The sequence below is a fragment of the Manacus candei genome, unplaced genomic scaffold (genome assembly GCF_025592945.1).
Source record: "Manacus candei isolate 608988 ecotype Guabito, Panama unplaced genomic scaffold, ASM2559294v1 h1tg000072l, whole genome shotgun sequence".
In the NCBI taxonomy this organism is placed as follows: Eukaryota; Metazoa; Chordata; class Aves; order Passeriformes; family Pipridae; genus Manacus; species Manacus candei.
In genome coordinates, this window is record NW_026138120.1 from 769,421 (window position 1) to 788,941 (window position 19,521).

The 19,521-nt window shown below is 42.3% G+C and overlaps 1 protein-coding gene across 18 annotated transcripts in view; it reads left to right on the forward strand.

Annotated features, from left to right (window-relative positions):
• The first annotated feature begins 2,140 nt into the window (after positions 1 to 2,140).
• Positions 2,141 to 19,521, forward strand: part of THRB (thyroid hormone receptor beta) — a 161,301-nt gene continuing 143,920 nt past the window's right edge. For 9 of the 18 annotated variants that reach the window (XM_051808410.1, XM_051808416.1, XM_051808407.1 and 6 more), the window contains exon 1: positions 2,368 to 2,529. The gene's annotated coding sequence lies outside the window, so the exon portion shown is untranslated. Of the gene's footprint in view, positions 2,304 to 2,367; positions 2,530 to 2,981; positions 3,240 to 19,521 lie in introns of those variants that run through there. The other 9 variants (XM_051808408.1, XM_051808409.1, XM_051808404.1 and 6 more) reach the window with 5 other exon arrangements.

Consider the following 19,521-nt stretch of genomic DNA (forward strand, 5'->3'; position numbering starts at 1 on the left):
ACTTTCTGCCAGATGGGAATGGTATTTCAGCCACTGGGGAAGGGGGGGGCACCGCTAGTGAAAGTCACAGAGGGCTTAGGGTCCTGGATTGCCCCAGTCTGGGCAGTTACAGTCCGTATGCAAGTATTGTCTTTTGGCTAAGCAGATGGAAGGGAGACTGCGGTTGTGTGAGGACCCAGGAGCATCTGTCCTCACGTCAGAATGCAAAGTAGGTGGCTAGAGGAACACTTCAAGATACTTTCACATATCTATTCCAAATGATGCAGGGAGTTGGCATCAGAATATACGAGGAAGCCATACCTCTTCAGTATCCACAAATATTTGCCATTGCCATCAGTGAATGGCATTCCATGTCAGTGTCATTCGATGGGGATGATGACACATTTTAAGGCTCCCATTCTCACCATCACATGGCTTTGTGTCCCTGCATTTTAGTCATTTCAGAGCAGTGCATCACCGCCCCACTGGCTCATGCTGTGCTCTGTGTTTAGCAGCACATATTTATGACATGGGGAGTGAAGAATGAAGTTTAACTCACGTCCTTAACTAACCCGTAAGTGAGGGATTAACTGCCTACTGCATTCTTTTACTAAGTATTAATCACTGAACATTATTTTCATTTTTTTGAAAAGTCTTTTGCTTCCTTAGTATGTCAGCACACAACTGGGTTTGAAATCGTGGCGTTTGAGGGGCTGCTGATACATTAGTCACGCCATTGCTGTCATTGGCCTGACAAGGGACCTGTTGTGTTACTTTTTGAGTGAAGGAAAAAGTACACGTCGATGGGCTGCAGTTATCAAGGTTTGCTCTTGCTTCACAAACCTGTCTTCCTGGCTGTGGTAGAGTTAAAAAAATAATTACAAGTTTTTCAAAGGATCACCCACATACACATGGTATGAGAGCACTTTTCTTTGTTGGTTTCATTTTATTTGTACATGACTCACTCTTGGCAAAATGAGTGAGCCTCATGAGCCTGTAAAAATTCTGTTTGGATTAAATGATTTGCATTAAATGATTTATAACTGCAAGAAGGGTTTAATATTCCTGTAATTCCTTAAGGAAAAACAAACCGATCTTATTCTTTCAAGTAGCTATTGCTTTCACGCCTGTTATTTCAGACGCCATCTTACTCGCTCAAGCTGATAGCTGGTAATGAGACTCTGGGTACTTCTCCTTCCTTGCTTTCCCGGCCTCATGAATTAGAGATGGGTGGTGGGGATGTACTGTCATCCTTTTCTGAGCATGTTCTTCTGAGCGTGACCGAAGGCCAGGGAACCTACAGCCTCCCAAACCTGTTTGCTTTGTGAAGAGCAAGGAGCTCTTCAACTTGTGCTGGGATGATGTGGGGTGATCATGTTTCTGAGACCCAATTTGCCCTGGTTTTGTAGGCCAGAGGACTGTCAGTCTTCATTTTCCTGTCGGAGCCGGTGTTCTGGTTACAACCCATCTCATTCCTGCTGACGTCTGCACGGGTCGGCTGTCAGCAGGGCTGGTGGGCTGCCCAGCCGCCCTCTCACTCTGACCCCTGGGTTCCCCAAACCCAGAGATGCGGGGCCAAGGGGAGAGCCCCCACTGGGCATCCCTGAAGGGAGGATGCCAGCCGCCAGCACCCACCGGGGCTGCCCGCACCCCTGGGACGGAGGCCCCGCGGCAGGGTGCGCCTGTCAAAGCCCATGGGAAAAACATACGAGTCAAGAGCGGGACAATCCAGCCGGATGCAGAAGCCATCAAAAAGCCCTTTGACTGTGTTTGCGCAGAGTCGCGGCTGCCCTGGGTGTCCACTCCAGAGGCTGAGCCGTGGCACGGTTGTTGCTGGGGGCCGCTGCCTTCAGCCTCGGACCACGGGGAATTCTCCTCTCCCGTGCCCGTGCTCCTCTGGCAGGGCGACCCACGGCCGCGGGATCTACTATCCGCGGCAGAAACGCGCCGCGGTGCCCGCGCAGTGGTTCCCCCGCGGCCCGTCCCCGCACCTCTCCGCCCGAGCCCCGGGGCGAAGCGGTGACTCGGCGGCGCCCCGGGGCCCGCCCTGCCCGCCCGGCCGGGCGCCGCCCGCGGGGCCGCAGCTGAGCCGGGGGCATCCCGGCTCCAGCGGCGCTACAAGTGGCCGCCGGGGGCGGTTTCGGCTCCGGCTCCGCCGCGGTTTCCCTCCGCCCCGCTCCCGCCTCCCGGCGACCCTCTCCGCGGTGCGGAGGGGCCGCGGGGCGCGTTGCGTAACGCCGCGCTGGGCTCCGCTCCGCCGCGCGTCGCTCGGGGCGGCGGGAGGCGCGCAGGCAGCGAGGCGAGGCGGGTCGCCGCGGCCGGAGGTGAGCGGCGGCGGCGGCGGCGCGGGCGGGGCCGGGCCGGGCCGGGGGGGCGCAGCGCGGCGCGGCGTGTGCGCGGCCCCGCGGGAGGCGGCGGCGCAGGCGGGGGGAATCCAGGTCACGTCCGCAGCCAGACGGCGGCTGGCGGGAGGGACGCGGCGAGAGGCACCGCACCGCGCCCGGCCGGGTGGCGAGGGGCGCGGGGCAGGCGGGCCACTCCGCTCCGCCGGTAAGTCACCCGCGCACCCGCTCGGCGGGCAGCGCGCCTGGCCGCGGGCGTGGGCGGGCAGGGGGTGCCGGCTCCTCAGGCTGGGAGTCCCGGCGCGGCCCCGCGGAGCGCCGCGCTGCCCGCCGTCCGCCCGGCGCTGCGGGGCGGGCGCGGGGGAGCCGAGCCGCGCTCCCCGGCCGCTCACTATATTTAGCTGTCACCGGCGGGGAGAGCGGTAGCAGAGGCGCGCAAACGCTGTCGGGGAGGGAGATTCGCCGGCCCGTCGGGGCGCCGCCCGCCCGCAGCAGCATCCGGGGGCGGCGGGGGGCGAGCGGCGGCGCGGCCCGGCGGGGAGGGCAGGGACGGAGCCGCGGCCCCGCCGGTATTCATCACCGCGGGGGGCGGCGGTGCCGGGCGGGGGGAGCGGCGGCGCGCGCGGCTGCCGGCGCTTCCTGATTTATTTATGTTTGCAGCATAGGTGGTATTTCCCCGTTAAAGAGTTTATGCATTGAAGTTCTGTTTGACTTTCTAAAGCGGCGACGACAACAGCAGCGACAGAAATCCGCGAAGTTAAAAAAGTCAAATGTGTTAATTGTTAACTAAATATAGAAGAAGAAGGCTTGGAAGCTGTAGTGGGTGGATTGATCAGGCAGCGTATGAGTAAAAAGGAAAAGGGAAAATTGTCAGCCCTACGAAGCCAGTTGCCGGTAGGAAGGATCGCACCTGTTCTGGTGAGTGGCAGGAGCCCCATAGCCCCGTGGCCCCAGAAACCTTGTTTGCCCTCCTGTGAATCTGAACGGAGGAAGGCGAAACACAGGTTAAAAATGCTGTAATAAATACCAGCTCTGACCAGGAAGGCAGACGGGATGTTTTTTCTACAGTATAAGCCGTGTTCCCTTTATTATTTTAACTTAACACAAAATTCATGCATTCCAACTGAGCCATCTGCTAGTTACAGTAACATATTTGGCATTTATTTACAAAACTTAGTCTGTCGTAAATATATGTTTGCTTAATTGATAGACTAGATTTTTTTTTATAAAAAATGGTATGTTTTCCTTTTACAGTTCAGTACTAGTCGTATGTTGAGACAGTTTACTAGATTTTCTGATTCCTGTTTTCCCAGCTCCAACTTCTGAATAAACATTTGAGAAGAAAAACCAAAACAACAGAGCAAAGGGTTTGCTCTTTATAAGAAATTTGTTCTTTATAAGAAATAGTAACAAGGTAATTTTCAGAAGACCTTACCATGATCAATTCAGTTGCATTGGTTAGCTGTATTGCCTTACAGTGAGAGGCTTGACTTCTCTCCCTTACTTTGAACTGTAAATAATATAGCTATATGAATGTATAGCCTTTTTTAAAGAGAAGAAGCTGGACTAAATCACTTGAAAGTATAGCTGTTCACTTTCTCATAGAACAGCTGTTTAGGGCACAATAAAAACAAAAGTTTTGTGAAACTGTATATGCCTACTTCCTTCCTCACAAGACTTTTTTTTCTTTTCTACTAACTGGCATGAAATCACCCTTCATATTAGTCCCAGGACCTTTAAATTAGTCTCAACCTTCTTCCAGTTTATTTGAATTGGTGACCTTTGGATGAGCTGGTATGTTCCATTGTTACTTGCTAATGATGGAATAATCTAGTCCTGACGTACCAGTTGTGAAACCGGGGACACTGCTGCTGGATGGTCCTGAGGAAATTTAAACGTCTCATGGCTCCATGTTGGAAAAGGGAGGATTTAGCTGTGGTTTTTATATGCTTCTAACTGTGTGGAATATAATAATTCAGATCTGAAAGGGCTCAAACCAAAGTCTGTTAGAGTCGGTGGAAAATCTCCCATTGATTTTTACTGGTTTTGGATAAAGGCTTCTATGAGCTGGAGTTGAGCACATCATGGCTACTCCAAATTGTTCAATGCTTTTGAAATTCTTTGCATATCCAAGTCATTATGTAAAGTCAATTTTTTTTTTGTGCTGTCACCTGTGTGGGAATGTTCTTTTGCTTAGTAAAAAGTGGTGGTAGTGTTTTTGTTCACTCTTTTATATACTGTAGCATTAATTTTATTATCTGATCATTTCCTGCTATGTGAGGACAACATATGGGGGATTTGGAAAAAGTAAAAGTGAATCTGCTTTTGCTGAAGGCTGCTTACCCTGAAGACAGGTTTCTTCAGGTGTTTTTCAAAGAGTTTACAGTAGTGGGACATGTGAAGTTGAAAGACATGCTTTCTCTGAGGTGCATGTTGTACTTCCTTTGTTCAGTATATGGTTGTTTGCTACCTTTTTTTTTTTTTTTGAAGATGAAGGGGAGAAAGCTGTTAGTGATAACAGATACTGGTGTTCTGTAAAAAAGCTTGCAGAATAACACATACCTGTGATAGGCATATATCCTCTCCTGGCTTCCATGTTGCTGATGATGAGCAGGATTTTTCCTCTTGGCTATAAATAAAAACCCAGCCAAGAGAAAGTAGGGAGGAGAAGGATTGCTAAACTTAAATCATGGAAGTTTGTCAGAGTTTGTGTAGCCTGTCTTGAAATTTGATTCCATTTGGAAGGGAATCAAGAGATGAAACCTCAAAAAAACCCCACCTGATCTGAGGCAGGACATCCTCCAGCAAGAATCTCGTTTGCCACCGGAAGGGTGAGATCAGGAATTTTGGCTCCTTGGAAAAGGAAATTCTGATGCTCATTATCTCTCCTCTATCATATTCTGGTTTACTGATTTGGGGTTTGCTTATTACTAAAAGTTGAAGAAGGCAAAAGAGGTATGCATGTGAAAGAAGCTCAGATAAATAGCCTGAGATGAGGCAAGGCAGGAGAAGCACAATTACTATGAGCCCTTGTGTCTTGGATTTCCTTCTAGGACTTGGGAAGTGCTAATTTTTCCAGCCAAACTAATTTTGTCTTAAATAGGAGATGGCTGTCATGGCAGAAAGCAGAGCTGTACTGCAGGGTGCAGGGTAGCAATACAGAGCTGCATATTTCCTGCATATTGTCCTTTTGCATGCAGGGTTTCCAAAGCACATGGGAATCTGGCCTCTGGAGGAAGGGTGGAGATACTGCTGGGGCACCGTCCACCTGCCTGCAGGAAACAAGGCAGCACGTTCATACCATGGGCTTTTACAGAGAGTATGGTCAGGGTATAAATTTGTGAATTTTTTGTCAGCCAGGGTCAGAGGATCCATCAGGAAAGATTTTCTTAATATTTTCACAGTTTGTTGTCCCCTCCTTTCCAAATTTCACAAATAGCAATGTATGTAGTCCTAGATTCTCTCCTGCATGGCCCCATTCAAATAAGCAAATAAATAAATAAATAGGTGCTGTTCGGTAGCTCTTTGGGTGTATGACAGCGGAATTCTGCCAGGTCACAAAGGTGCTTTCCTTCTCCTATCTGTTTAACTTAAGTAAGGCCTCCAGGTGAGTGAGGAAGTCTGTACTTGAAATGCAGTATGTTAGTCCAAGGGTCTGCTTGGCTTAATTTATCTCATCAAAAAAGTTACCAGAATAATTCACATGGCCATTAGGATGGCAGTACTGCTTCTGATGTTTTTTGAACTTGTCATTGTGCAGTGGAGAACTACTCTCCCTTCTCAGGGGTGAGCTAGGATTTTACATATTGTACAGGGATAACTAAACAAACAATGCATGTGTTATGAGAACCTTTATAATCAAAATCAAGGGCAGACTATACATTTCTGTGTAAAGATTAAAGAATTGTATTCCTTCAGTTCTGTGTTATTTCATTGGTTGTATGTGGTCCAAGAGGACATTTTGAATAAAGAGATTGAATCTTGCACAAGTTGTTTCTCTCATTTAATTTACAACACGTGAATGAGATTGTTTCCATTATTCATCCCAACTACTTTACTTTAAATGTGATTATGGTAGGGGGACAATGCAAGTAAAAGAATTGTTTGGAAAAGTTGATTCTGTTGTTAGCCTTTTTGGTTTATGGTCACACTGCCAAAGTGTGTGTAATAGCCTGCAACTAGAGAGGAGGAAATTGAAAGCAAATAAAATGCCTTTTTGAAATATGAAAATTAAATTGTGTATTCCGTTCTGAATGCTTTGGTCATAAAAATTCTCATTTTACTCTGACCTATTGTAGCTTATTAGAAATTAAATATCCTGTGAAACCAGTGAACTAGTCAAAGAGTACAGGAATAAATTGCAGTTTTTTAAAAAAAACCTGTATATCCTCATGTGTCTTAAATATACAGAGCTGTAATAATTTTTACTGATGAACTAAAAGGGCAAATACTCTTATGTTATAATTAGATTATACGCATGAAAGCAGTGTGATCATTCTAGACTACAGAACTGTTCTGTGTCCTCTGGTGAACCTAACCCAATAAATTAGGGTTCTGTTTTTCCATTGGAAGAAATAAAAGGACTGATTGTCGAGCTGCCTAATAGTAAGGTAGAAAACAGAGCAAGAAGATCAATGTCTGATCAGGTGAATTTAAAGTCAAACAAAATGTAAGTCTTTCTTTTACTGGATGAAGTTGGTACACATAGAACCAAATTGCTTCTCAGTATGCATACACAATGCTTACTGTTTTATCTGGGGTAGAAGATCATTATTTCTGCTCACCTGCTACATTTTTTTGGCCTGTTTCGATCCTGGTGTTTGACTGTCTTCTGGATTACTTCATGAGACTTGGTAGGAATGAACTGTATGCTGCAGATACGGCAACAATGTTGCTTGACAGTAGATGTTCTTTGCAACAGCTGTGGTGTAGGAAAATAAAGGAGCTCTTTGAAGATAATCAGAAATAGCTGTCAACTACATAAGTAGTTGGATCCTTGAACAATTCTTCACTAACCAATATCTTAGTGACATGCAAATGGGTGAACCATTTTTAAAACATTCACGAGAAAAATGTGCGGGTAAGAAGACCTGTTTTCATCCCCACTGCAAGTTGCCTTCCTTGAGTCATGTGTCTTGTTTGCTCTCATTATTCACATCTGTGCAATGGTCTTGAACTCTGGGCCTTTTCCTTTCTTATGTTTTCATGGGTTTATACCCATGAAAGGTCTTGCACCTTTGCCTCCTTTAGTATCCTGTTAACTCGACACCTTCCACTCATGACTTTGCATTATTTCTCTTGACTTGGCTATGCCAGCTATTTACCATGTGCTCCAGCCAAGCTGTACTTCAACAGGTATGGAATGCTGCTGCTGCTGCTTGGTTTCCTACCAGTAGAAAGAATGAACACTAATAAAATGATAATATTTCTTCTTTATCGTTGTTTTTTTCCTTTGACCTTAGCAAAATTGTATCATTCCTTGTCCATTTGCCTAGCTCCTTGGAACTCTTGACAGGTAGGATTGCCTTCATGTGACTTCAAACTGTTTTCCGTCTTTACATTAAAATAATTTTATTTCCATGATTTATTAACTTATCCCTGCTTTTGGTTTGGGTATGATTTTTGCTTGGTTTTTTTTCAGTATTTCATACATCTTATTTAAAAACGTGGTGTGTTTGTGCACAAGGTGCTTCAAAGTGTAACTAAGATCTGTAGCATTTTTGTATAAGGCTTAGAATGACTTCGTTCATCACTTCAGGAAATGGAAGTGTTTCTCTTGAGCCTTCTTTTATAAGTAAGATGTCTTACTTTGTATGTTTCATTTGTTCCAAAAAAGGATAAGGTGAAACACATTATGCAGTTAGATAAACATGGAAAGAGTCTGTACAGAGTTGTAATCATGTAAATCCAGAATATACATGCCCATGCACATATGCATTAAAAGAATATTCACCTATAAAGTATTTTTGACAAATTTCATTTTTAAGGAAAATTAATTGCTTCCATTAAATATGAAAGTATAATTTTATTTCTACAAATACAAAGAAAATTATATCTGGAACAAAGAGTACTTCCTATGCAGCATTGAACCGCATGCATTTTATGTTGTTCCCGTTTCACTGTGGCTTACTGAAATGATTAATTTATTGAAATCTTCTATGTGACCAGAATATAACAGCTTTGGGCCAGAGGACTTGGATCAACTGTTTAACTGCAGAAGTTGCTGATATTAAGATTATAATGTCAAGTACTGAGGAAAAGAAATACCAGAACTAAGGTTGATTATGCAGCCTTAATTCAGGTATCTTTGAGTATATGCAGATAAACTAAGGTTTAGAGTCCATGGATGGTACCGCTTCACTTTTCAGGGTGCTTAGCCACATGTAGTAATAGTTGTGCATGAAAACTACAGTTCCTCTTAAATTTATTTGAAACCAGGAAACTTGGGAACATCAGATCACAGAGAATGCAGTTGGTTACGTAGCATATTGTGAGCATGTGGTCCTTGCCTGTGAATTATATGCATGTAACAGTAATTTGTCACTGGTTATTGTTAATTTTGACTTGAAAATCACTTAGCTCTGCACCATGAAGGCATCTAACCTGATTATCTAGCTTAGCATTCAATTGTTGCAAACTGTTAAGCTCTCTTTTTTCTCTCTTGCCCATCTCATTTCCCACCCCCACCACCTCCAGTCCCCTGCCTCTGATACTTCATGCTTTTTTCCTTTGCCAGAAATGGGGCAGGGCTGCTAGAGACATTTTATTTTCTTGAAGAGTCTTATGCATGGAGATAGCATCCTCAATCTTTTTTCCCCATAGGATGTCCTGTCAGTTTAAGCTCTAGTTGCTTAATCTGGCAGGTGTTAAAGGCAGCTGCCAGGCTCTTGATGTTGGCAGAGTGGGTTGCACGTGGAGTCATCTGCTACCTAGTTGCTTCTGACAGGGTCTTCTTGCCACCTGAAGGTATAAGCCAATGACAAGAGTCCTGCTTGCCACTGTTTTGACCAAACCCTATGCTTTCATCTTCTCGTCTTTCTGCATTACTGAGTGTTGAGTTCTTTGGTTGGTGGGGAGTTTTCTTTGTCCCCAGTCCCACTGCCATTTGGCCCTCCCTGCCCCCCCCTACTTGGCAGTTCTGCTGTGTATGTATGTGACCACTGACATGTGCTGTGAGACTTGGACAGGAATGGTGATAGGCTCTATAGCCTCTGAAATGTAGGAAGCCTTCTTTCTTGCCGAGTAGGTGGTTGCACAAGATACCATCTTGATGGCAGCTGTCTTCATTTGCATTGAACTTTGGGAGAACCCAGAAACTGCTCTGGTAGTCAGGCCTCCTAAGAAGCCTATTTACTTTCATCCTCTGCCCAGGGAAGATGAATCTCACCCGGTGTCACTCTCACAGTAGGATGCAGGGAATGTGCTTGCAGCCATTCTGGCCATGACTTCCCAGTGCGTGGATGGTGGGAGTGTGTTTTGCGAGGCAGAAGGATCTTCTACTGTGATCTCTTCAAGAGGCCTCATATCAAAACACTCCTCAGTTTGATGAAGGTAGAAGTGCTTTCTCTGCTTGGAGGGCAGGTGTGAGTGGGAATGGCATGACCTGGGGGATGGGAAAGTGCTGTATTCCATAATTCCCAAGGGAGGGAGGGCTCTATAGAGCCCTGTCTCTGTAGAGCTGTTCCCTGAACTAGCCATCCTGATCTCTCTGTCCTACCTGCAGTGACATGGATAAGACTCCTTGCTTTGGCTCTGGATGAGCTTTAGAGTGCCAGGTTCCTTGCATGGAGCCTTGTATATGAATACAGAGCATGCTTCCTTCTACTTCCAGATGTATTCACATCTTAAATACCTGATAGCTGGTAAATTCCAGAATCTGAATGAAATATGTTTTTTTTTCTCCAAATACTATAACAAATATTTGTGGAGCACAAATAAACTTAGGCAAAGCCCTCTCCCCCGTTTTCCCCTTCTGACTAGATTTTCACAGGACAGCAGGATTCATCCTTGTCATAAGGGCCTTTCTTGCCAAGTTACAGGTTCTGTTCCAAGTAGTAGAACTCAAAAAAACCCCCAACCCCAAACATTTCCTTTGCTACTTCTGCAGAAATAGCAAGACTCTTTGCACTGGTTGCCCAGAGGTGTTATGGCATCTTCATCCACTAAAGAAAGAGGTGGCCATGGTCCTGGGCAACCTGCTCGTGGTGACCCTGCTTGAGCAGGGTGGTAGACTAGACAGTCTGCAGAGGTCCTCTCCAGCTTTAGCCATTCCATGACTGAAACTTTCTGAAAAGGTTTTGAAAAAGAATTGAAGTTCACTTGGTTATAGAGGAGGGAAGCAAAAAATAAATTAAAATAGATTAATTTAATGGGAACTGTAGAGCACACTTTCAAATTAAGCTGCTCTGCCAGACTTGCCCATAATAAATTCTGAGGAGTCAATAAAAACGTTATGAATTCATACCAAAATAACAGAGAGCAAATCATATTAGTTCTGTCTATACAAACAACTGAAGTATCTCTGTAACTTTAAAAAGTGCCCTAAATGCATTTTCTATGCACAGATCGGAGTTCTGAGCTTACTTAAAACTTAGAAAGAGAAATCATGCTCTCACCTTTGAGCATAATAGGCCAATTCTCAGCATCATTGCCTTTGATCTCTTAGAAAGAATCATGTGTGCATAAAAAGTATCCAGGACTTGCTGGCTGTTTAGGAGTAATTTTCTGATCATGCTTTGCTGATAGGAATTTAAATGTAAAAAATCACATTTACATAAGCAGGCTCTGTGAACCTTTGCCCTCCCCTCACTCTTGACTTTTGCTGCCCCGTTTGGCTCCCAGTGCTTTTTAGAGATCTCTTTTGTGGGTTACGTGTTGCTCCAGCAAGAAACCCAAGTTCTGTAAGCAAGAAAGTGGTAGAATTGCAGCCACAAAACCTGAACTCAAGCAGTGTTGCCTCTCCCATTACTGCTCCACCTACTCATGAGGCAGCCCTGTGGGGACCAGTGTGGACACTGGCTGGTAGCCAGGCATGTACCAGACACCTTTGCTCGTAGATGGAGCTCGTCCACAAATGGCAGCTGGAAGTTCATACCCATAATATAAGCTCACATCACTGTAACCTGTATTTTGCAACAACAGTGCAGGCGACCTTTTTTCTGAAAAATTTCTATTTCTCAATATTTTTAACATACTTTATTTTCTCAACTAAGGACTAGCAGTAAGGCTTATCCGCAATTTATGTTGGAGATAGAAGGAAAAGGGCAAGTGGATTGCTGAGAGGATATTGCTTGCTGTCTGGGCAAGCATAGCATGCAAGAAGATGAAAAGCCTGGACTCCTCTTTGTGAAGTTCAACGCCAAGCCAAGTTATAACTTGAGCTCAGCTTCTTCGAAACCTGTCTGTGTAGATACAGCCATAGTCCGTTTTGATGATCATAAGTCTGCAGCTGAATTGATGGTGCAAGAAAGATATGTAAAGGCAGACCTTTACCACTGGAGTCCAGATCTACAAGATCAAATCTACGGTCTAATATTTTTTAAATGTTTTGCTGCTAAGGGTTTCTGATACATCATGCCTAATATTGTCAATATTTCCATAGGTCTTTCTCCTTTAAATAGCTTTGGATGAGTGGAACATCCTGTACTTTTGCAAAGATCTCCTGGAGTTAGTGAAAGCCATTTGTGTGAACGTGGGCAGCTGAGAGAAGCAAAGGCGTTCTGAGCCCTGCACAGTCGTAAGGCGGTCTGTGTTTGGGAAATGAGAGTAGTAGGGCATTACTGTATTTGCTTGGAAAGTAATCTAATCTAAAAGAGCTTGAAACAATTTGCAAATTAGGATTGTGAAAACCTCAATGTCATTTTTAGTTCTTTAAGAGAACAAGTATTTAAATCCAGAAAGAGCACCAGGCAGGAAGAATTTGAGAGATTCAACCTGGCAGATATTGCAAGGCATGGAATAGAATAGGACTGAGCTTTACCTGTTGCCATGTGAAGGTTAAGATCTGCAATCTCTATTAGGAGATCCAAATTTCACAACACTTGGGTGATGGTGTAACAGGAAGAAGGGTGTGGGCAAAACTACAGAGCGACATATGAGTAATTCAAGACCTCACCTGTTTTCTCATCTAGAGAGCAGGGCAAAGTGGGGAAGGCAGATGGGCAGATCAGAAGTTACAGTTTAAGCGCTTACTTTTGCTGAGCTTATCTGTATTGAGGAGGATCGTTGGCCATTCGTATTTATTGCACGCTCTTTGTATTTTTGAGTGGAAGCATTTTAAATCAGAAAAAATGATGTCTGGTGTTGCTCCTTTTACGCACTGTCTCAGCACAGCAAATCTGAGCTATTAGGTTATAGCCAGCAGATGCCAGCAGTCTTTGTGGTACTTTACTGTTAATTTACTTCAATGTGTTTTCTTCAGTGATTTTCCTAGTGGTGATACAAGCTACCTTTTTAATTATATCAAAGTGGTGGAATTACTGTCTCATTTTGATGTGAAAAAGGCTTGGTGAGTATCACAGGCAGATTATAACCTTAAATAGTGCCCAGAAGTGATATGTCTGAAAGAAAAGGTTACGATCCCAAAAGTGATTTTTGCAATTCCATCAACATTATTTACGTTAAATAAATGCACATATTCCTGCAATATTTGAAATCAAGGTTCAGGACTCGAAAATGAAATTTAATATGCGATTGCCTTCAGTGGTTATTACTGCTGGAGAACTGAGAAAGGCAAAAATAAAGATAGGTGATACAAGCTTACTATTTTCCAAAGCTCAACAGTTTTGTGAACAAAATGATCTGATTACGGTGTGTTTTTATGATGGAAGTAATTTTATCTACAGTGCTATATTTGGAATCAGTATACTCAGCCATCTGCATCTATGTATGTGGCAAGTCTAATAGGGATTAAAATTATACCATGCTCTTGTTTGTTTCTTCAGACTTTTACCTTGGGTTTTGGTTTTGTTTTGTTTGGTTTTGTTTTGGTTTTGTGATATAGCATGGAATCTCATTGTTGAATTTTGTTGTATTTTGTTTACTGATATCTTCATGAAAAACTTGGTGAAAGTTTGTGATAACTCAAGAGTCCTTATACCCTTATATTTCAGCTAGCCTGTGGTGTTGCTATTGAAAGTAATTAATGTTCTTCCCTTTGTAATCCAAGCTAATGTCGTCTAATCAACATTACGTAATTCAGCAAATAGAGCAAAACCTACTGAATTTAAATACTGTACTCTTCTGTTATCTCTGAATGTGCAGCACAGCATGTATTTTTGTATCTTTTGAACCTTTTGTAGATCAGAAGGTGAATTTTTGGAAGCAAATGAATTGTATTTTTGAGTCTATACATTTTGCTTTCTGTCAACACTTACGTTGAAGTTATGTTTCTGCTGAATTACCCATTGTTAATTAAGAATAATTTTATCTCTTTGGTTAACAGAAGAAATTGGGACATTATTAGGGTGTTGGCCTTGATGTTTCCATAACAGGTTAGCTGCTTTGATCTGGCTGTGTTGACAGTAAAATTGGGTCTTCTGCTTGGACGTGTAGGAGAAATATGTGTTTGGTTAGACCGTTATCAAATTGGAGGAAGTAACTAGAATTGGTAAATGAAGACAGGCACAGTAATAATGAAAAAAGAGAGGAAAAATAATTAAAAAAGAGAGAAAAAATTAAACAATGCAGGGTCACGCAGAACACTGACACTTTGTTGATGTAATTTATTGCTGTAAACAGAGGTCATGACATCATGCTACAGCTTTCACTGCTCTTCTCAGTTTTATATCATTTTCCTATGGCTCATACAAGCCCAGTCCTAGAACATTGCATTCCCTTTTGTGTACTGGTCATTTATTGGGGGTTTTTTCTAACCAGAAGAGATTAAACAGGAGAGAGTCCAGGCAGGATTTGGAAAAATAATAAAGTGGGAAAGAAAATTACATTAGCAAAGACTGCAAGGTGTCTGCACATGTCTATTAGCGACCATGTTTGAATTGTCTGAAAGTGGTTGTAAAAGGTAACTGCAAAAAGTGTGTTTTTTTAAATTTTAATGAAGAGATCTACTTGTTAGAAGGGAAGGATCTAAGAGTTTGGTCTGTGTGTGATGGTGGTATCACCTTGTAATTGATTGATAGGAATCTAAGTTGTATAAAGCACCAGCAGCTTTATGTTATGAAATGGTACAACTTTGGTACAATGAGGGATAGGCAGCTACTGAATTCTGCTCTTGTATGATAATTTTTGATAGTAGTGACATGTCCTGCTTTTGAACACTAAATGCCTTTGACCTAATTTAACTCTAGTATAACAACACTGAGAATACGGGCCATTTACATCATGGAAAGAAAAAAGGAAAATATGTTAAATTATTTCCTATTTTTAGTGTATTATTTTTTCTTAATTAAACGTTCACAATAATATAAAGCAAGATACAGCAAAAATAGGTTTCTGTTGTATTTGCTTAATGTAAGCATATGTAATCTTGTAAACCCTGTGTGCCATTTTAGATTTTATTTAATTTTCCCTTTAAGCTTCTGACTGGAAGTTAAAGTGCCCCAAAGGGGTCTTTATTCTAGTTGAAGTGCTCTGATTGCACTGATCTTTTCTTCCTTTTCTTTTTGGTAGTATTTTAAGTTTTGTGGGTTGTGGGGGAAGCAATGCCGTCTTTCCTGTTAGGAACATTGGTAGCTAAAGTTTCTTGGTGCCTTTTCAGTGATCTTAGCAATCACCAGTCAGCCAAAAAATGAGGAGGATCTCGCAGAATTGCACATTATGTGTGACCCTGTTTCAGAACTGTGTCTGTAGTTTAAGAAACTTGAAGGACAGGTTGTGAGATCTGTGCTGTGGTTGGCCATCTCACTGGCTGTCTGGGGCTTCTCAAAAATATCTGTTTAAAATGTTACAACAACTTTTGAGAAACTTGTGATTTAAAATCACACAATCTCAAAAAGTGAACTGTGACTAACTATATGGAGGTTGTGGATTGGTCAAAGCATGAGAGATTACAATTCAGGACAAATATAGTATGAGGAGTACACAGGGAAGAAGGGGGGAAAAGCACCCCTGTCTCCATGTCAGAATTACCAGGTTTGGTGTATGTTCCTCTAGTTGCTTGGTACCCCAGCTGGGCATCAGTCCCCAAAATGTGATGATCATACCCAGTCTTGAATGAAGGTGTCAGTGCTCTTTCCAAAGAAATCTAATTTGACTATTTCATCCTCATGAAATCTTCAAATATATCCTGGCATCCCTAATTTCAGGATGTAGCATGTCAAGTCAAGAGCATTACTCCTAACATTTGGTCAACACCCATTTAAACTTTCAGTCTGCATGTTTTTTATAATACAGTGGTGTTCACAAAAAAAGCAAGTTAGGTGCCTGTTTTTTCCTGTCTTCACATAATTCCTTATTGTCCTTAAATAATTTATTAAATTATTTTAAATTTTGTTTAGAGTCCAGCTTGTTCTACTTTAGTTCTCACAAGGAAACATTTTAGAAGGTTATATGAAATGTCATGGTTCAAAGTTATAAGGATCACTAGATTCCATTTAATTTTTCTTGTAAAACTGCTGACAAGCTTCGCAGGTGTCTGGAAGGCTCTGCAAAATGGCTAGGAGCAAACTGTTTTAGGCAAAATCCTTACAGCTGAATAGTGTTTTGAATGGACATAATATAAGCATATTTTTCATAATCTTCAGTCTGCCATTGTACTCCCCTGAGGAATTTTTGGAGCCTAGTGCTGATTTTAGAAATGTACAAGGTAGCATTAGAAGTAAGATGCCTATTGAAGTAGCAATAATGAAGAAGAGAGTATTTCACCATCGCTGACGATCATCCGGAAATGAATTCCCCAACAGTAAATTCCCAAAATGCTAGGAAGTCATCTGATAACATAAAATAAAAATGAGCAGTTTGCATCCCTATTATAATTACAGTGCTGCTTTCCTGCCTGAATTTTAATATATGGCATTTCAGTGGTCTGCATTGTTTGTAAGGATAGAGTAGTAACCTATCAAGAATGACAAAACTACCATGGTCTGTGTTGTGTCAACCAAATAAAAATCCCTTTTCCATTTGTTCCTGCATATATTTAAGACGGCATTTACCTATTTGTATGCCTGTAAAGGGTGCTTTACAGTCATCTGAAAAGAGATGCAGTCTTGCCAAGATCTTCTAACATATTTTTATATAATTACGGCTATTTTTTCTAGTTTTTCTCATTTTTAACACTTTATTAGGACAAATGCACATAAGTGATTCAATTTTTCAGTACTGTCTGTTTGCCCATGTTAGAAATTATTCTTTAACTCTATGTGTTTGCTTTTTTAAGGATATCATGACTCATTATTTACTCATGGGTAATCATCGCTAGTAAACAGTGCATCTTGTGAGAGCTAATACAGAGCTTTGTGTGTATCATTTAGAAAGAGACCCTTCGATTCAAAAGTTTCTGCCAGCTGTCACCTCCGCAGTTTAATATCACCTCATAATATAGAGCTAGTTACAAAATACCAGAAGTAATGTTTGTGTTTAGAGAAACAGGAAAGCTTGCAAATAACCTGGAACTCAGTAACACGTATGACTTCAGGGCTGCAGTAAAATATACCTGGGCATATAATACTACAGATTTCTGTTCTGTGTCTGATATCTTACTGCTATGTTTAGTTGGTATTTTATACTTTTTCAATTAATGAAAACAAGAAAAAATTGGTATAAACCAGAGCACCTTAATTTTGTCATTTTTCTGTTACAATGAGGAAATATACTTTGTATCTATTACCAATTACTTTCCTTAAAATTATATCCTGGGTTTAGATTTTGAATCATTCCTTGGCTGACTAAGTGATGACTCTCTCATTTTGTCTCCTATTTATAAAAGAAGTTAAAAGATTTAGTTCATGAATTTTTCGTACAGACTGCAGATATACTGGTTGGGGCCAAACTCTGTCCTCGGTTACAAGTCAGCGTCGCCATTGAGCTGTCAATAGCAGTGTTGTGAATGTATTTCAGCGTAGTACTGAGTCTTTAATGTTTTGTTTCTTGTGTGTATATAGGGGTAAGAATTAAGGAGATGATAGATAAACTGATTATAAAAATAGATAGGAAATAGAGGTTCATTTTCCAGTCCAACATGCTGCTGCCAGTACTGAAGCAAGAGTAAAGCCATTACTCACTGCCCTGCGGGTGCTGCACCCTGCAATGAATGAGTACCATATTTTAAAATATCTAGTAACATCATGAAAAACTGAAGTTGAAGCAGGAGTTCAGATCTTAATTAATGAAACTGCCTTTCCTCCTTCAGTGCTGCCAGCCAGAAGAATCTGATTATATTTTAAACTTTCCCAAACGGACTTTGTCTTTTCATTTCTTAGGAACTGTCTGAAACCAAGAGTGAGGAAAGGTGTAGCACAGAAGGCAGCTTTATGTGCCTTCATAGCCTGGTTTCAGATTGGTAACATCCCTCTGAAGTTTTACAGTATTTTTTCAACCTCCAAGATTTTCTGCACTTTGAAGTTAAAAACCAAGTTAACCTTTGACCAAGAATTTCAAAATCTCCCTGTAGAAAGCCCTTCCCCTTCTGCTGCCTGATAAATGCAAAACTTTCCTCTGCATATATAGGACTCAAAACTCCTCTGAAGAAAAGTGGCTTTATTAATTCTGAATTGTGCTTTTTCTGGATAATTCTCTTCAAGAGGAGACATCTCTCCTAAGTGTTTGAAGCTCTTCCTTCCTTTTTGACCTGAAGAATAGAATAGTGAGCAAGAATAATTAGAGGGAAAAATGTTGGTAGTGCTGTTGTGATGTGAAGACCTTACCTGCAGCTGGGTTCTGCCAGCTAGATGAATATGGCTCTCAACCTTACTAACTCGAGACCTATCGGATACAAAAGAAGGAAGCAAACCCGAAGAAAACTAATTGGAAATATGCCTTACCACGTGTTTTTTGTGCTGTAATGAGGAGAACAATCTCTTTGCTCTGAGACAACTTAAGGTTGTTTTTTCCCATTGCTTGTCTCATTCAACATCTATTTTCTGAAAAAGGACGGAGCATGGGCTGTTGCTGGGTTCACAGTCCTTTCCAGATAGTGGGCATAGGCAGTCTTCTCAGCCCCTGTACTAAATTTCAATGGAAAGTGAAGAGTGTTGTCTGGTATGGGGTAGATGGTATATTTTATATTTGAAATTCCAATCACTGCTCCCTGCATGAGCATCTTGAGGTTTCTGAGTGAGTTTGTTAGCAGTTTCATAGATTTCTGTCTTCCTCTTGTAAGGCTTTTACAGACTTTTTTCTGATCCTGTCTCTGCAGAGCTCACAGGCAAACTCATGGGTTCTGCTCTATCTGTGGAAAAGTTTTATGTTTGTGGAGAGCCGGGCATCGGTACCTCCTGGGCACGGCACCCCGGGGTGGTCAGTGCAGTAGCACAGCAGCTGCTGTGTCTTACATCCACCACGGTGCTCCCAAAAGAAGGCTTCACGTGGAGGAGGCTTTCCATCAGATGCATAGGGTAGCATCAGTGGCATGGTTCATCAGTGGCATGGTTCAGCAGATGTGCAGCTCTGAGAGAGAGCAGGAGACTTACAGACTACAACATGGTGTGCAGAGCTGGTTCAATGGTCAGCATCTCTCTTGTACCTGTAGGTAGTCCAACAAGCTCTGCAGTGTTGTCTGTGCATGTATGCTGAATGCTCTTGCCTCAGACTGGGAAAGTCAGAGATTCCTGCTCATGATCTGGCTCTGAAAGCATCAGGGTAGGACATTTTTAGTGCCCTTTCAGGAGGTGATATGTACCTGGAAGAGGCATTCTTCTAATGCAGGCAGCATTGTTTACTGTGGGATACAAAGTTTGGGAAGGCAGGTGGGGCATGAACTATCTGGTACTACCAGAATAATGCAAGACCGGTCTTTTAAGAGGAATCATAAACATGTTTGGCATATATGCACAATAAAATGTCTCCTGTACAACTCATTCTTTCAGTGTTGCCTAATCAATTTGGTACGTTGTTTTTGAAGGTTTGATTTCTTTTATGGCTTGTGTCTCCTTCTGGTACTCAGATGTCTGGCTGATGAGGTCTTTTGATGCTATGTGCTGTATTTATAGGCCTTATGAACTTGTCTTGCAAAATCACTAGATTTTAATCACTCACTTCTTTGAGTACTGAATCTTAAATATGCAGACTTCTTGGCACTTAGACAGCT